Genomic DNA, 18,583 nt, shown 5'->3' on the forward strand with positions numbered 1-18,583 from the left:
TTCCAAACAACATGTAGTATGCTATTTACAATGTTGTATCCACTTATGAGGGAAAAATCCTGAAAAAATAATACTGTTGTGTCTGGACTGAAACTCACCACATATACTGGAAACCTTTAATCTAGTTTTTCGCTGTCAATGTGGACTTGGACATGGTACCCATTGTGGTAGGGAACCACACTGACTTAATCATATCTGTATTTAGATATTATCCTTCTGTTACAGAAAATGACCTAGATTAACTGAAATTAGAAGTTAAGATCCCAGGCTTCATTCTAATCCCATCACCCATCTTTTCCATAACTGTTTACCTTTTATCTTTAGAGTTTTCTTTCTTTTTTTTTTTTTTTTTTTTGCATGTAACCACTTAATTTTTCCTTCCCATACTCAGAAGGTATGATTTCTCTCACTCAACAAACACCTTGTAAGTTAGCACAGCTCTGTGTAATAAGCCATGCTCAAGCCTCTTTTTGTTTATGTCAATTTTACCATGTGACGGGAATTTAAAGCTGAGCAAACACAGTTCATGAGGACTGCTGGTGACACTCAACAGAAGTTGTAGGAAACTCAACTTTAAATCTGTCCGTGCATTTCATTGGAGTTTGAGTTGACAGTGTCTCTCTGTAATGGCAGTTTCCATCTGTAACTGAACTGAATCTTTATCTGTGTACAGGACTGTGTATTTCTTCCCAGCAGAACAGCAGAATGGCATTTAGAAGATGTTTCTTCATGCAGCAGTTTTCAACTCTTACCACCAGGAGTGCATGCAAAGACAGGAGGATAAAGCTCATTACTGCTTGCACATCAGGCAAAGCTCCATGCACTTCAAACTGGGCATATAACCATAGGGAAAACTTAGAAGGCTTTGTTTCTTATTGTACCACTGCTGCTAGTTTCCAGGATGATGTTGGACTATTTCTGTTCCCCAGGTTATCCACCTGTAAAATGAGGAGAGCATTATTGGGTCCCTGATAGTAAGATCCTATCAGATCTACTTATACAGAAACCTGTAATAGTGTGAGCAGATTTAAAGTTTAGAATAGTTCAAACCACACCATCAACTTAAAATCTGGAAATTATTTAAAAAAAAAAAAAAAGAAAAAAGAAGATGAAATTTTCAGTTGTGTTATTTTTATGAAGACAAATGAGTTTTAGATGTTTATACATTCATAATTTATAAACTTACATAATTTATATATGTATATATTATATACATTTGTAAATTTATAAATACATATGATTGTATATTTTATAAAATAAAACATCTTTTTTTTTTTTCGAGTGTGTGAAAAACCCACACGAACTTGAACATTACTCACTGGGACACGATCTGCAAGATGGTCCATGTCACTGCATCTCGCGCACACGCACATACATGCCCACACATTACTCCTGACAGGATGTCCGTAGAAGCAGCTCTTCCAAGAGAAATGGGAACCGACACAAACTGAACAAAACAAGAATGTCCCCTTTAAAACTCCCAACATCTCTAGCTCGCGTTCCTCCCTACAGCTCTCACGCGCTTGCAAAACAGTAATAAAGTCATTGAAAAAAAATCTCTGACTCGGCACTATTTCTGATTTGCATATCTGCAACTTCTTTACCAAAACATCCCTAAAGCACTCTTTCAGGCTTTACTTTTTTTTTTTTTTTTATCTTATCCCTGCACGCGACTGTGCTGAGAGGCAGGAAGGCTAAGGCCTGGGGTCCCACAGAAAGCTGCTACGTGTCCCCATCCTGCAGCACCCCAAGTGCCCCCATCCTGCAGTGACCTGGTTCACCCACACCCAGACCAAAGCTCCCTCAGGCCTTCCTGGAGGAAGCAGTTAAGTGATGTCCTCATATACAAACTGCTCTAAACTGGACGAAAAACTCCACAAAGTGCTAGTGAAGAGAAAACTGTCAATTGTGGAGTTACAGAACTGACTGCAGCACATGCAAAGGAGGCTGCAGTCACAGATCTGGGGGGGTTCTCTTTTCCTCCCCTCGTCTCTTTTTCCTTCTTCTTTTTCCCCCTCCTAAAGTGGTAGCTTGCTTCCTGCATTGACATTGTTACAGAGCATCTTATCTGCTAGATGAGGCAGAAGCTATGGCTTCATGACAATTAAAAGCAGTTTAAACCAGTGCTGCTGCAAATCCCACTCTGGGGCACACAGCCTTCCTCGCTACTCATCCGGCTGATTCAGTGAAGCAATTCAGGGGGAAATAGCACGGGCTTTCTGTCAGTGCTGGGCACTGATCTGGCTCCCTGTGGGGAAGCACGAAGCTTTGGTGTTGGTGCAAACAGGAGAGAAAACCCCACAGCTGGGGGCAGTGACTTGTGGCGGGGACAGCAGGACCTTAGCTGTCATGATTTAATTTGGTTTCAGCTGTCAAGGAAAGAGACCCACCGGGCAGGGCTTCCACGAGCAATTTAAATGACAGCCACATGCTTTCAGACTTTTCCCTCCTGGACACATTTTCTGCACAGTTCATTCCGCTGCACAATCAGCAAACCGATCTGGCTGAAAGTGAAGGGGAAAAGAAGTCTTACCTCCAGTCTGTTTTCACGCTCTGAGATCAGACACGAGGCTGCTGGTGAAATCTTCACCAGGCAGCTGGGATCAGAGCAGCAGCTCCACTGTACAACAGACAGCTCTCAGCAGCCACGCTGGGATGACTGCTTGTCCCACGCAGCCTGCTCCTTTAGCCAGGCTGCAGGACACGTGGTAGTGCTCAGGGATTCAGAGCCCTGCTGAGTTCCTACTAAAAGCTACTCAGCTCCATTACAAACTTGACCTTTTTTTCCTAACTTGCAATGGAAATGGTAAGAAGTGACACCAGAGAGTCAGAGCTGCTTGATCCTGGAAGCTTTCAATACCTTTCGCTTCTCAGAGAGAGGAGGCATGAGTGAGGAAGACCACGCTTTGATACGCACAAAGGCAAGGAAGATGGAGGCAAGGCAGGGGTAGCAAACATTACCTGATGGTCTGACAAGCAGAGAGAGCTTCCTGAGCGCTGGGATAACTGGAACGATAGATACACTTGCTGATTTCTGAGAAAAAACGTCACAGATTGTCATTTGTTTTTCTGTATGCAGGTATATGGGATGCTGTGGCTACTTCCCTTATGATGCACAGGGAACACGATCACAGCAAACACACGTTCAGCTTTTTAAACTTTTCTTGTCCTATTAGTGTCACTCCTTCAAGGCCCAGTATTTCTCGTTTATAAGAGGGAAGAGACAAAGGTAAACAATTCACTAAATCCATTCCGACAACACCAAACTGACTCAGAAGAGAAAAAAAAAAAAAACAGCAACGTCATGCTGGAAAGCTGACAAGTTAAAATGAAAAATCAGGTTCAAACATTTAACCATGAAGCGATTGATAATTACATCAAAACAGGGGGTAGCAGGGGGCATATGCGCTATTTCTTGAAATCCCCACATTGACTCTTTTTCAGGAAGATAAACTTTAACTAAGCAAGTTATAAACTCAATTAGAAACACCACAGCCCACATTATGTAGGATGTCAGATTCTGAAAGCAAATTTGCTTTTAATCTTGAATCCTGTATCGGTATGCTGTATGGACCACAGGTTCCTTATTAAAACAAAACTAACCCCACCATGAGTTTTGTTCAACCAACTTGGCAATTAAGGCCTAGTTTATTTATTCATTATTTAAGCTAACGTCCACGATTCAAAATTCAGTCTGGGAAGAGGCATGCAAAATTGAGAAACTGGACAGACACCCGTGTTTTGGCTGCTGTGACTCCGGCCAGCGAGATGCTTGCATACATGTGATTCATTGAGGAGCCTTAAGGGATTTGTTTTAACCACTGCAGCTGTTGAACAAAGGTAGGTTGCCTTCTACCACAACCTTGCTTTTCTTTAGTCTTGTCTTTTTTTGGGGGGGGAGAGAAGCCCATAAATTCAAGACAAAGCCTACTAAGCAAACTTAAGGCATTTGGGAAGATAATGACACAGCAACCCTGTACCGGAAAGGAATTAGCCCAAAGGATGATCGGAGACCTCTGTCACTTCCCAACTTCTGTACTTCTCGCATTCCTAAAACAGCCCTACTTAGAAAAAATTAAAATTCATTAATCTCTGACAAAAATCTGACAGAGCGATAGCAGTTACCATAAGACGTTTGCTGCTCTTCTGTTGTTTGTAAGCAGTGGGAGGTTTCAAGGCAGCTGAGCCGCCCTGACAGCTCGCTGCTGCTGGGGCAAGCGGCTGGCCCCAGTCCCTCCCCATCCCACTCGTGGCCGGGCGTCCCTGCAGCTCCAGCACCCGGCTGCCATCGCACAGAGCTAACTGCTAAAACCGCAGGAAATCAGCCCAGAAGGAGAGGCTTCTTCTGCTGTGGAGAGGTGAACCAGCCTGCCAAACCAGCGGGCAGGGACGAGGGAGTGAGCTCTCCCTCTTGGGACGGCGGCGAGCTGGCAGTGGGCACTCGGCCAGCCTGGGGCATGCAGCCCACACGTACCTGCCAGTAACCATGGCCAAAATGTTGTTAAGCAAAATCATGGCAAGCCCACAGAATTATCCCAAGGTTCAATACTGAAAATAGGTATATTTTGTTACTCAAAACCGGGAAGCTCAATCCTCCAATCCTCCAAGATTAGAAGACGGATCAGGAAAACTGCAAGCATCAATTACGGCTTTGTGCTTCTGATGAAGACCAATTCATAAATTGCAGTATGACTACAAAGAATGGGGTCTGGCCCCCACCTTTTTCTTGAAATATTGTCCAAAGCTAACAAACTACTTTATTTCATTCAGAAGTTTTATGGATGTGCTTGTTATGGCAGAGTAATAGGGCCGAGCTTATGGCATGTCAGAAGGCTGCCCGATAATGACTTTCTGTTCCGGTTTAAGTTATACTACGTGTTTGCTTCTACTTGGAGAACTGCAACACAAACCCGCACACTTTAGGTAAATCCGGTATCTCCTGGCCAACTCAGTACAGGTTTGTTTGTGTGGATCGGCTGAACAAGTCAAGATGCTGCAACAAACCTATAGCGTTACATTACATTGCTTATTTTCCAAAGTCATTTTGGAAATCACAAGCAATACGGGCTAGTCTGGGCTTCAGACTAGACACAAAAAACAAACAGAGGCAAGGCACATGTTGAGTTGTGGTTTTAATTCTATTTTCAACACAGTTTATATGACTTAGGACTCCAGCAAGCAAACAAGCTAACCATTGAATCCAAAACTCAGCATAGATTCTGCATAGCTCAGCACGGAGAAGTTACAGTATCTGAATGGTATTTTTCACTTAAGGAGAAATAAAATTAGAAAATGACTAGCTGGCTGGGAGAAAAAAAAAGAAGAAAGACATTTCTCTCTCGACATTTTAAACAACTGAGACCTTTGCATGTAGTACAAAGGAAAAGGAGTTTAACAGCCAGAGGGTGATATCATGCTTTTTCACTCTTGCTCTAATCTACACCGTAAATCAAAACAATCTCATAAAAGGTTAAATTATTAAGAACGGTGGCCCAATGGAAGTGCCATGCAACCAGGAAACCAGGATGACCATAAAAAGAAAATGAGGCTGCTGGTAACCATTACCACGTAGGGCTGAATCAGGAGCGCTAACACCAAAGACCTATTTCTGTTCCTGGTATAAGCCGTGAGAGTTTTATCTTTCCTTTTTTTCCCCCCCTTCCCGCTCCGTGAAGGCAGGGGCAGGGGCAGGCCCCATCCCACCCGCGGCTCCGTTTCTCCCCGGCACCCCCCGGCCGCATCCCGCAGCCCCTCGCCCGGAGCGGGGGGTGTGGGGAGGGGAGCTGGTGCCGCAGCGCGACGCCGGCGGGGCTAAAAACTGAGGGAAAAAGGGCCGCTTTCGGGCAACTCGCGGCTGAAGAAATGAATAAACGAATAAATGAATCCACCGCAGCCAGCAAGTTGCAGGGGGCTGGCTGCGCGGCAGCACCAACTCCACGCTCAGCACCACGCCGGGCTCTGAGAGGGAGGGAGGGGGGGCTCGGGGGCGGCTCACCCGGAGCCCTGAGGGGGGCAGAGGGAGGTCTGGGGGGGCTTTGGGGGTCTCCGGCAGCCGCTGCCGGGGCGGCGGCGGCGGCACCTGCGCTGAGAGGAGGGGCCGGGAGTGAAGGGGGGGGGCTTGCCGGGCGGCGGAGCGGGCCCCGGGGGCGGCGGGCGCCCCTCGCCCCGCCGCGGGGCCGGGCGGCCGCCGCCGGCAGCAGCGGCAGCAGCGCCCCGACTTCCTGCTGCCTACCGGGCCGGGGCCGGGCGGCTCCGTGGCGGTGGCGGTGGCGGCGGCTGTGGCGGGCGGCGGAGGGATCCCGTCGCCTCCCAGCAGCCTCCTCCCCCTTTTTTTTTTTTTTTTTTTTTTTTTCTGCTTCTGCTTTTTTTTTTTTTTTTTTTTTTTTTTTTTTTTTAAAGCCTTCCCTCCTCTCTCCTCTCGAGAAAAAAAAAAAAAAAAAAAAAAGAATTTGACAGCGATTTTGCTGACAGCGGGGATTTTGGCGCATCGCGGAGAGAAGGAAGAGGGGGGGGGGGCAGAGAAAATAATAATAATTTAAAAAAAAAAGAAATAAAAATTAGAAAGGAGGAGAGAGCCCCGCGGGTGGCGCACAGCGAGGCCGTGCCCGAGGTAAGCGGCGCTGCCCCGGGCCGGGGGGGGTGGTGCTGGGGGGGGAGCCCGTCCCGGCCATGTGCTGGGCAGCGGGGCCGAGCCGAGCCGTGCCGGGCCGAGCCGTGCCGAGCCGTGCCGGGCCGGGAGCTGCGTTTCCTGGCGGAGCGATATTTGTCTGGGGGCCCAGCGCCGCCAGAAAGTAGGACCCAGGCAGCGCGCCGGGGGGGGGGGGGTGTTGGGGGGGGGAAATTCACAGCGCGATCCCTCCCTGGGCGCCGCCAAAATAATGGCATGGTGAAAGAGGGAAAGGGAGGGGATTTCAAGCCAAAAAAGAAAAAGAAAAAAAAAAAAAAAAAAGGAGAGGAGAGGAGAGAGAGAAACCCGAGCCCCGCGGCCGGCCCCGCGTGCACTTGTTGCAGACTTCACGCCAGGTAGGGGAACGCTTGGCAAGTTTCATTTTTGCATGAGCTGGGGCTTCTGTTGCAAAAAAAAAAAAAAAAAAAAAAAAGTTTGCAGCTGACTTCTCGGGCCGCAGCGCCCGGGAGGCGAGGCCCTACCTCCACCTCCTCCTCCTCCTCCTCCTGCTCTTCCTCCTCCCGCGGGGGGCGGCGGGGCGCGGCCCCCACCTGCCCGCCGTGGGGCCGGGGGCTTGGTCCCGGGGGGGGGCAGCGCGGCGGGGGGGACCCCCCTGGGGTGTCACAGCATCGGGGCTGGGGGCCACGGCCCTCCAGGGGCAGCCCCACGCGTGGCCGTGCCCCCCCCTTGCCCCCGCGCGGCGCTCCCCGCAGCCTCCTCCTCCTCCTCTTCCTCCTCCCGAGGGAGGCTGCGGGGACGCGGTGGGGACGGGGTTTCTGCCCCGCTGTCCCCCTCCAGGAGAGGGGCAGGCAGCGAGGAGGTGGCTGGAGGGGCGCAGAAGGATGTGGTTTTCCTCTTCTGTCCTAATTCCGGGGGGTGTGTGTGTGTGGGAGGGGGGGGGTAAGGAAGAAAAACTGCTAGCCAGATGTTTAAATACCAGAGAGATGATTTGCAAGGGAGATTAATTGGCAGTTAACCAGTTAATAAATGGATAATGCCTACTCATCCTTCTGCCGACTTCGCAGATCGGTTTTCATGCCTACCAGCCCAGCCCTGAATATTCAGGGCGTGAAACTTAGCGGTGCCGGCAGGGCAGTCCGGTAAAATCTGACTTCTTGCTGCTGTCCCAGCGCGGCCACGCCGCCCATAATTCCTGCAGCCGCCGCTGACGTCCGTAGATTTTTACAGACTAATCTAATAGCAGCAAAGTAGATATGATGACCCATAACTAAACTATTTATGGAAAACATTGCAAAGTGCTTAACTGCGTGATTAACGTGGTGAGCAGGTAATCACCGGGGGTAAAGTTTTATATCTTCGAAGGCTATAATTTTGCTGTGTCTGCTGCAGAGAGGGGAGTTCACTGCTTCAGCTTGGGCCTTGCCCCCTGCACTGCTCCGCAGGGCGATGCCGCTGCTCCTGCGAGCATCTTGTGGGGCGCCCTGCTGGGACCTGCCTCTCCCCCTCGAAGTGCGGAGGCATCGTCGCGATAGCACGACCCGCTGTTGTGACACCGACCTGCTCTTGTGATACCGGTGCGTGCGTGAGCAGCTCCTGCATGCTATACAGGCTGCCGTTCGCCGTGATTGCTTATCTGCTTCGTGGTCTGTTGGGATGTTACGTCGGCTCAGAACGGAGCCGTTTCCTTAATAAGACATATTTATCTAGAAATAACCATTTCGCTTTGATACCCGCTGGAGTGACGTGGCGTCAAGTTCTGTGGTATGTTACCTTCTTTTCTGAGGCTTATCCCAGGCGCATGTTTAACATCCAGGGTGCTACTTCATCAGTGCTCATGGAGGCCTAGATGGTGTGGAAGTTAAGCTGTGTGGCTTTGTAATTAATAAAGTCGTGCCAAATAGACCATATTTATTTAGAACTTTGATAAGTGATTTTTTCATATGAAGAAAACATGTCATGTGCATTTTTCTTCCATAGCTGATAGTGCTTTGGAAAAAGTAAGCGCTGGTGTATGCTGCACGTGAAAATTTTGTCGCAAATAAATGCCTTTATGATATTTTCCGCTACAGTCGATAAGCGGCTCGAGTTTCTGAAGTTGGGAGATTCCAGCAAGGAGCTGGGCAGCGCTGTCGGGGTGGCAGTCAAACCAGTGTGTCTTGAAAAGCCCAAATAAGAGTAATGCAACTTTAATAGAAAAACAACTCAGATGAAGCTGGCCCGAGCGGAGAGTGCAGGATCAGCCTCTTGGCGAAATGATAAGGGCAGCACTTAATCACCCTGCCATCAATGCGTGTCCTGCCCGGGGCACCCGCGGGGAGGGATGGGGCCCAGGGGCAGCCAGGTAGGGATCCTGCCTTGGCCAGGGTTAGCGTAAATAAACCACAGCATGACTAACCTCCCTATCTAACACTGACTCACGTTGCATTTGGTGAGGCTGAAAAAGGCTCCATGTCTTATCCACTTAATGCTCTCGACCTCTGTGTTGCCGCTGATCACGTGCCTCTGGTTTGTGTTTAAGACCGGAAAGTGAGTCCTTGTTTCAGGTTGCTTCACTTTTGGGTAGCACTCAGCAGGGCTGGGTTGGAAAAGGGAATTCCTAGGCTGGAAGCTCAGGAGCTCCATTGCTTGTACTTCTTCAGGCCATTTTAATTTTTCCAGTGATGTGTTGAGGTTTGTCATTATAAACTGAGATTGTAACTTAGCATCTGGTAGGGAGTGTGAGAAGAGTATAAGGAAAACAGTCACATAATGTACTGCAAGCTTCCTAAAGCAATGTGAGATAATATTCTGCTGTGAATATTTTAAACTCTTTCTGTAATTTTTTGTTTGTTCCATTCTAGTGGGGAATATGTCACTTAGAAACTTGCTTGGCAAAGCGGTGGAGAAGGCGTTCCTCTCCCTTTCCCAGTTCTGTAATGGGACAGTACTAACCTAAAGAGAGGCCCCCCGGTCTGTAGCGTCATTGTGAGATTCTGGTGTTGGAAGGCTGTGTCTCTTTATGATGTGTCATAGCAACTTGTGAGATAAGGCAGTTTCATTTCAGCTTCCTTAGAAATACTTTTTTAAAAAAAAAAGGGCAAGCAGTGTTTGGTGGAGGTAAGGTAATTGTTGAAGGGGCAAGAACTTAGCCCTTAGGCTTTTTTTGAGGCTTTTTGGCTTCCAACAAGGAATCATGATCTGTCTGGCTTTCCTTTTAGAATCAGAGGGACCCTTTTGCCTCTGGTCCTCCTGTGTGGTGCAGACAGGAGCACCTCCGAGCACACAGGTTAATTCTGCCTGGGGCAGCCTCCAAGCCCTCGCGTGTTTACATCTGTCAAGCAGCACCAGTGGTGGCACTGGCTTCCATGGAGCTGCTGAGAAGAACCATTGCCGTGTGTGTCAGTGTTCGTAGGAAGGGGGGCTGGGTTTGAAACTAAACAAAAAAATGGAGGCAGTGAGTTTTGCTGCTTGTGGAGGTTTAAAACCTCTTCATAACTTGTCCGGTGCTGAGAAACCTATTATTGTCATCAATTGCAGGGCGGTGAGGGGAAATCGGGCCTTCTAAGATAAAGACAAAAATAGCACGTTCAAATATATTTCAAGACAGGCGGCTCTTCCTTCAAAGAGTGTGTCTGAGCACGGCTCAAAGAACGGTGGCCAAAGTTGTGTCATTTTTTTTTTTTTAATTTTTCTTAACTCTTGAAACCAGGCAGATTGAAGAGATCCAGTGGCTTTTGAGCAGGACACGCTCAGGAGTGAAGCTGCCTTGCAGATTTTGGGGAGACATTGCCCCTTAGGCCTCGAGGTGCGTGGTCGAGCCCAGGCAGGATGGCACCGCGGGCAGCACAGCGTGTCCCGTCAGCACCGTTTCGTGCTGGATGTTGGCTTCTGAGGGGAAGAGTAATTAGTACAGGTGTTAATTTTCTGCCTCCCCGGCTTGGCTGTGTGGTGGTGTGTGCATGCTGGAAGCAAGGGGCTTGGAGCATCAGTGGGCCGGGTCCGCCAGGCTTCTGGCTATCGGCTCACCCTTACAGCGCACGCACCTCGCATCGATCAGAAGAATCGACCCAAGTCCTGTGATATTTCCCGGCTTTTCTCTAGCCCTCGGTTTCAGAGATTTCTGCTGAGAGAAAGAGGACATTGATTTGTGTGGGGAAGAGCTGGAAAATGTGCTCAGGCTACAACCTGCTGCCTCCGAAAGCAGAAGGCAGGCGCGTAGTTCATCTCACTTTCTTCTCAGGTGGATAACGGCTTGCAGGCCCACAGCACGCTCTTAATGGATGCCCCGTTACCCTGTAATGGGGTATTTTTTAGAGATTAGGCTCTATGTATGACAGTGGGGCTGCTGCAACATTTTGGACGAGTTCTGTAGTGTTGGGTGTATTTTGAGGTTCTGACAGAAACAAGTCTTGTGGTTTTAGCTTACTCCGTAACAAAGGGTAACGCGTCTCACACAAACAGCCCACCTCAGTTTTCGTAGTTGACTGATGATTTGCTCTGGAAAGACCCAAAATGCTGATATGAGGTAGGCTCGAAAGGTAGCTGATTCTTTCTTTTTGGCTTGTCTTTCTCCCGTTTACAGTTCAAAATTTGCTAGGATTTTGTCCAGATCACTGATATACAGCTTTCCCTTGGCTGGTCAGTTTACTTTCCAGGAACATGGACACAGATGCCGAGTTTTCCTCAGCTACCACTGAGGCCTTTATAAATCAGCCGTCGTGGGCCTTATCACAAATTTTCTCAAGTCTTTTTAGTCCAGCAAGAAAATGGTTGCTGCCTTTCCCCTCCCTCCTCTTGTCAAGTGCTCATTGTAAGATTTTTGATAGAGACTGCATTGTGATATGTCCTTGAAGTGCTGTGCTGCAAGGTTTTGTTTTGCCTTTTTTTCTTTTCCTTTTTTTTTCCTCCTCTCTCTCTTCATGTTTAGACTTCATTGCATTTATAGCAAAGCAAGATTGTTGTAGATGCTCTTTTTTGGTATTTGTTTTGTTGTTTATCAAAAATCTTGTGTTCTGTAATGAGGAAAAGCTTTGACTCGGGTACTAAAACCTCCAGCAAATCCTGAAGTGTTAAGGCTGCAAAAATACGGATTGGGGAAGGGTTGCTCCAGCAAAACAGGTATGGGTTAAGTGTTAAATTATCAGCAGCTCTGTTTTAAAAGGTGGGAGATTTTTGTTTGCCCTGTCTCAAGGCTTTCAGGCTTCCTCAAGAATGACAGGGTCTGTCTGAGATGCAGAACTTACACCAGGTACTTTCTCTTTGAATATTAAATCCTAAATGATTCCTTCAGCATAGGGCTGTGAAAAACAAATCCTGTGAATTCAATTTAAAATTTGGTAATGGCTGAAAACTTCTCTGTCTTAAAGTTTTTTGATTCTTAGCTGGCAATAAAAAGGTTCTGTACAGACCCATTTTTTGTCTTTGTTCTCTGCCCCCCCCCCCCCCGCCCCCCCCACTATTCTCATTGATGGGGAAGTTTCATTTCCTTTATTTATATATTTTTAGTGTATGGGTGTTTGGGGGGTGTGGGGAAAGATAGGAGGGAAGTCTGTGTTCTAGTTTTTGTATTTAAAAGAAAAAAAAAAAAAAAAACCTCTAATGCTAATGGGTTTAGCAATGGCCTGAAATACATTCTCCCCTTTAAACCAAAAACTCTACTGGTAAAATAGTGTATGTTAGGAGATCGAGGGGTTTTGCAACAGTTCTGTGTGGGTAAGAGTCCTGTCTGAGCTCCAGTTGTATTAGCAGGAAAGTATTTTTCCCAGTATTGTTATGTTTCACATGCCAAATCAAAACTAGAAATGCCTTTTCTTGGAAGGATCTCTATTTACATTTGGAGGGTTATGCCAATTACAGCTATATTAACAACCTTTTTTTTTTTTTTTTTTCCTCTCTCACTATATCTATCACTCTCTCACTCGATTAATCTTACACTTGACCTAAATAGTAACTTCTTTCATTTTCTTAACAGAACATGCAGTACAGTCCTAGCGTGTAGTTTTGGAGCAGCCAGTGGGGTAAACACTGCTGTCCTACGACACAGATGCATATGGGCACTCTTGCAGGATTATGGTTTTAAGGGGGTCCTAGTGAAACAAATGCTCTAGGAGCTTTGCATAAGTTGCAGTAGCCCTCTGCTATGCATGCAGAATTGAATGCAATTTATCATTGAGTAGGAAGTATATTATTCATATGCTGTAATACTTTCTTTCTTCCAAGTGACTCCACTTACTTTAATTTTGAACACAGTTTTTAAATCTCGCAGATTTGGAAATGCTGCATTATAGATTTGTGAAAGTCTGGAGGCATAAGACGAGATGCTATTAATGCTCACTTTGATCAGAGGCTGAAGATTATGTGGACAGTGCAGCGATGCATGACGTGGGAATAGGTAAATGGGGATTGTTTGGCAGGAGCGTGTAGCTCCTTGCCATGCCAGGAAGGTTGCTGCTGACCCTTCTGCCTGCTGGGCTTGTGCCCTCGGTCCTGCATCTCTGCTGCTGCCCTGCAGGCTCCTTCTGGGAGACAGAGAGGGCATGCTGGTGGAAGAGCCTGTTTGTACCAGAAAGTCAGCTAGTAGATAGTACTGCTGTTTTTTCACGTGGAAATTTCATAGTTGTTTGCTCTTTTTTGAACTTAAGCCTTGCACTGTTAGCAACAATAGTGGGGTATTATATAAGAGTTGGATACTGACTGATCTGTGAGTGATTCACATCTGCCACAAGTCTTAATACTTAAAGACCCTACATAGCTAAGCTGAGCTTTCTTTTCCCCAAAAATTCAGGCCACCAAAGCCTGAGATGTTTAGGACGAGTTTCTTAATTATCTTGCTGTTGCTTCCCTTTGGCCTGCCTCTCACTTTGTCTCGTCCTGAGCATTGGAGCTGGGCTTACCTTGTGGGGAGGTGGTCATCTTTGGGTTGAGCATGGTCTGCTTTCAGCAGCGAAAGCACCTCGCCTCACTCTCTCTGTGGAGGCTGAAAGTATCACCTTTGCAATGGCTCCTAGGTTGATGTGGGACTTTAAATAAACACGAGCTCTGTGGCCATTACCAAAGCTGTGTCTGCTGAGTGCAGGAGGTTACAGTCCCCTGAACCGCAAGTTTACATTATGTGTAGCTCAAACCCAACGGCTTGGAGCACAGCAGTTGGGTTGCTGCTTGTGCCCCTGATACAGCGGAGGGAAATATGTGGAAGCCGTCCAGTTGCCAACCCTTTGGATTTTGATGGAACAAAAGAAGTAGTTAACGCTCACCTACATGGAAGCTTTGCAGAAGCGTTGGTACTGCTGCCTCGCTGGCCTGCCACGCCATTCGAATTCACTCAGTGGTCTCCCACATGGTTATTTGCATCTGTCCTCCTATCTGTGTTTTATATCTGCGATTTCAGTACGTGCTTCCAGAATTATTTTTTTGTTCATTTCCAATCACTCTTCAAAGATAACTGGCAAAACCAACAGGCTGGTTGTGATTTTACAGCAGTAGAAGGTAGACAACTTTGATCTCCTTGTTAAATGAATTTTCTTCATGTGTGGGCTGGGTGTGTAGTGTGTTGATTTAGTTTTTATTGATCAGTGTAAAAACGTGAATTCAGCATCACAGCAATGATAATAAACAAGTACTTGCAGTGATATTCTAACTAGTTCCTGGCAAAAATAGGGCAGAAAACCATCTCAGAGATTGACATGCTTTAGTGGTGAGATGCTGAACCAAGACACGTTTTATAAAAAGGACTGAGTAAAACTGTTTGAAGTTCTGACTTTCTTTGGCAACACAATTGATGTGAGCAGTAGCATGCCACGCAGGGCAGAACGCGGTATTTTTGTACACATTTGAGCATTAGCAATGGCTTTCTTGCCTCTGTCCAGAAGGACTCCCACCGTCCTCATCACGCCAAGATAGGGCAGGTTGTTGGAACCAGGTAACAGCTTTGTTAGAAGGTTTCTCTGGACCCAGGCAGCGAAGCACTCGTCACTGAAGTCTTCATCTGCAGGAATGCCCTGCAAAGCATCTGCACATGCTTCAGTAAGCCTGCACTTGGCATCAGGTACAGAGGGGAGGTAATGCAGTATTAGGTACTAAGCGTTAGATACAGAGGAGAGGGAGGTTGCTGAATTAGCAGACAATTTATGTATGGAAAAGTGAGATTCATATTCATAACTACATTGAACCCATATTTATGAGTATGATAGGAGCAAGTCTTCATTTAAGGTGGCAGTAATTCTTCTAAGTCAGCATGTTTGCAGAAGCACGGGCAGGTAGCTTCTCCCTCTTTTTCACTGATGCTGTGTGTATGCAAGACTGGAAGAAACTTCTCAGTGGGAATGACGGGCAGTAATTCTTTGCATTTTTTCATCGGGCCAGGCTTATTTTATGCTGTCAGTGAGTAAACTGGTATCTGAGCTGCATGGATCAAGATAAAAAAGTATTGTTACTGCCTACGTGTGTTTGAGAGAAGTAGAAAATGAGAAGCAAAATTTACCTAAAGAAAAGTGTTTTTTTTTTTTCCAGCACTATGAAATTTTGAAAGAGCTAGGTCGTAATGAACTTTAATACTTTTCTAAAGTTGCTGCTATTATAATGAAAAAGCATGAATAAGAGAACATGCCTTGCAGGTAAAATGAAAAAAGGCTTCTCCGTTTATATGCTTGAAAACCAAAAATGCATTGCAGAGGATGAATTTTACCCTTCATTTTGCTTGTAGTAAAAATTAGTCTTTGAAGTTAAAAACAGCTTTAAATTTAAAGAAATAATACACCTGAAGAGGGAGGTATACAGAGAAAAGACACTGGGTTAAGTGCTGTTTTGTTAATGAAAAGTCTGTGTGTTAAGCCAACTGTGGCTGCCTGCCTATTGAGGTTCTGCTCAACGTGAGCAGGGGGTGATAAAACGAGGTGCTAGCAGACATGTATTTCAAAGATTTCCAACTGTCCAAAGGAATTTTAATCTGACTATCGAATGCACAGATATAAATGAGAGCCTAGGACTGCAGAAGTGCAATAATTTATGAAGGGAACGATACTTCCATGCTTCAAGTCTGGTAGCATGCGATTCCTAGGCTAACTACTCGATCGTTAGTTAAAGTAGGGGTTCATTAAAATAACATGGGCTCATCTGGCTTTAAAGACCAGCTCTCAGCCAGTAGGCGATGATCCAAAACTCATAAGGTTTCAGCTCAGACTTTGTGGAAATGGCATGTAGATTACTGCATAAAGCTGGTTGATGGAGAGGCTTCCGTTGGATTAAGTGTGCTCCAGATTGGGCCAAATTTTTCAATTTTTAGTCATCTGTGGCAATATCTATTCATATTGTAGTCGCTTAAACTACTTCTGTGACTGTTTGGAAGAAGGTGCAAGATTGGGTCAGTGTATTAAGGCAGCTCTTAGCTGTAGTTATTTTACTCTGTAATAATTGCGTTCTTCTACTTGAAGAGTTGTAATTACAAAGCAGACGATGCGCTTCAATTATGTGAAGAAAATCCTTAAATTTAAGCCCCACGCTATACTTAGCACAAACAGTTTTTCAGGAGGAACTTTTACTTTCAGGTTATTTTGGGAAAATCCGTCCTGCTAAGTATGTAAATTGCAAGAAATGAAAAAAGAGAACAAAAGAGCGGGGCACCTTATTTTAGGTCCCATCAAATGCAAAGTCGAATGCGCCCGTTCTAGCGGTCTGTCCGTGTTGTTCTGGGGCTGCTTTTGGCACCGGTGGGCCAGACCACTTGGCCTTGCCGTGTCTCACCTGCTTTGCACAGCCAGGTTGCCAAACGATCAGCCAAAGGTGGGGACTGAGCATTTCCTTCGGTAGCAGGGAGCCAGGGGCCACATGCCATGGGGGCTTGTGCTCATGGGGACCTTTGTACTCATGGGACCTTTTTTGTTCGCTTTATTTGTTTTTCTGCTGCTGCGTGGGCGACTCCATGGTTTTTAGGTCAGTCCTGTGCCATAGCAGGAGGGCTTTGTACCTGCACCTATTGCCTATTAAGGCAATGAGAACCTCTCCTTGAATGAAGCGCAGCCAGACTGCAGATCTGTCTGCAGATCAGAGCGGAGGGGATGGAAGAAGCGGTGTTCGAGTGAATGAACGAACTTTCAAGCTGACTCAGTGATACACGTACAGTATATGCTGTAGAGATTAGTCACCACTTACTGTAAGTCTTTCTTTATGGCGCTTGGTGGACAAGCGGCTGTATCGAGCTGCCGTGAGCGAGCTTTGTAGGCTGGGAATTCAGGTAAATGTTATTTCCACAGTATTTTCCCATTGAACAACAGCAACAACAAGAAAACACAAAACCTGAAGACCTGTAAATTACTGAGCTAAAGGCAAAAGAAATCTTTTAGTTATCTCAGAGTGTTGCTATCTTTCTTAATCTCTGAAACTAGTAGGGAAGTGAATAAATTATGCAACAACTCTTTTTTTTTATTATTTAGAAACCTGTGCTTACATGTTGTTAGTACTGTTCTGCCCTGTCCTGTGCAGGTTGGTTTGATTTTTGTGCTTTTTTTTCATTAGGTAGGTTTCAATCTGCATTTGGTTGAAACACCAATTTACATGACGGTAACAGAATAACAATTACAGGGAAGGATATTCATCTGTGAAAAAGCACTATTTTCATTTGCCAAGTAGAAACTTCAGGAAGATTACCCTCCAGGTTGAATTTTCTCATAAATGTTCCCAAGTTCTGAAAATATTTACTGGCATAATAGGTATGCATAGCACTTAAGGCAAAGTTTGTATTTAAGAAGTGACTTTTTTGTGGAAATGTGGAATTTTATTTTTTTTCCTATTTAAAAACTTAATAATATTAAAAAATATTTTTTAAAATGGTTAAATTCTTGTGCAGCCTTTTCTGAATTACCAAAAATTAGTAAGTTGTTTGTTTTGTACTTCCAGACTTTCCTTTTGGTTTGTTCTTTTTTGTTTGGCTAAACTTTATTTTTTCTTAATTTAGCTGGGCATTTTTTGTAATTCTTAGATGCCCTTTCTCTCTGATCCTAACCTGTTTTGCTTGGCTTCTTAAATCTATCCTTAGAGAACTGTAAATTTCAGCCATGACTGTACCAAAATTACTGTAGAGTTGTTAGAGCAAGATTATTATTTTTTTTTTGATAGTTTGTTTAAAATTACTTCCTCCCCAAAGAGAAGAAAAAACAAACACGGTGCTGAAGAGTGAGAACCAGACGGTGCTGGCACCGCAGGGTGGGACTGCCGTGGAGCTGCGTGCCCGTACAGGCGGCTTGGCTCCCTGCTCGCCCGATGATCTGATCCCGCAGCGCTGTTGGAGCCCTCTGAAGAGCAGGAACGAAGGCTGCAGGAGTTATTAACTTGTGGGTTATCTCGCACTGTTTATTTGAAATGGAGGCCAGATGATTTACATATCTCTGCATCTTGGATCTGAAAAAAGATCATTTCTTTTTTTTTTTTTTTTTTTTTTTTTTATGGAAGTGACATCACGGCTTATGTCAGCCAGGCTGCATTCAGGCCTTTTTATCCTCCCCGTTGGGCTGTTAGCTGGGCGCAAGCTCAACGTCCTGAGTCTTTCCCTACATCCCGTGGCTTGGTGATAACTTCATCTCGGTTCAGAGACCCATAACTGCGCTTTTGTACAATTAAATGTGAGAAATAAAGCTCTGGGCTGAAGCCTTTTGACATCGGTGGGCACAGAGCTTACTTTGTCGGTGGGCCTGGTGACCCTTCAGTGGGGCTGCGCAGGTCTCCCCTGTCTGCGAGTTGGCGTTTTGGAAAGTTGGTTGCTGCCTTTGTTAATATGAGGCAATTTTTAAGTAAGTTGCTTTCCATGAGAAAAATAAACACATGCAGGAGAGAAAGGGGAGAAACGCGACATTGGATCCAGGTGATGGTGTGTGGCAGACGGTGCTGGGATGATGGTGGTACCAAACACACACAGAGACAGAGCAAAAGGATAGCAATCATCCAGGCTCCTAAATTTCCAGCCACACTGTTCTATGTGCAAAACTG

The 18,583-nt window shown here is 45.9% G+C and overlaps 1 protein-coding gene and 1 long non-coding RNA gene across 5 annotated transcripts in view; one reads left to right on the forward strand and one right to left on the reverse strand.

Moving 5' to 3' along the window:
* Window positions 1-356: 356 nt before the first annotated feature.
* Window positions 357-1,443, reverse strand: LOC116487837. The gene is made up of 2 exons (XR_004253112.1): window positions 1,320-1,443; window positions 357-938 (listed from the first exon to the last, which is right to left on the reverse strand). It is a non-coding gene; the product is annotated as an uncharacterized LOC116487837 (long non-coding RNA).
* Window positions 1,444-6,430: 4,987 nt separating this feature from the next.
* Window positions 6,431-18,583, forward strand: part of TRERF1 (transcriptional regulating factor 1) — a 101,132-nt gene continuing 88,979 nt past the window's right edge. For 2 of the 4 annotated variants that reach the window (XM_032185257.1, XM_032185260.1), the window contains exon 1: window positions 6,431-6,610. The gene's annotated coding sequence lies outside the window, so the exon portion shown is untranslated. Of the gene's footprint in view, window positions 6,611-6,924; window positions 7,024-11,668; window positions 11,726-18,583 lie in introns of those variants that run through there. The other 2 variants (XM_032185258.1, XM_032185259.1) reach the window with 2 other exon arrangements.

This window comes from Aythya fuligula, chromosome 3 (genome assembly GCF_009819795.1).
Source record: "Aythya fuligula isolate bAytFul2 chromosome 3, bAytFul2.pri, whole genome shotgun sequence".
In the NCBI taxonomy this organism is placed as follows: domain Eukaryota; kingdom Metazoa; phylum Chordata; class Aves; order Anseriformes; family Anatidae; genus Aythya; species Aythya fuligula.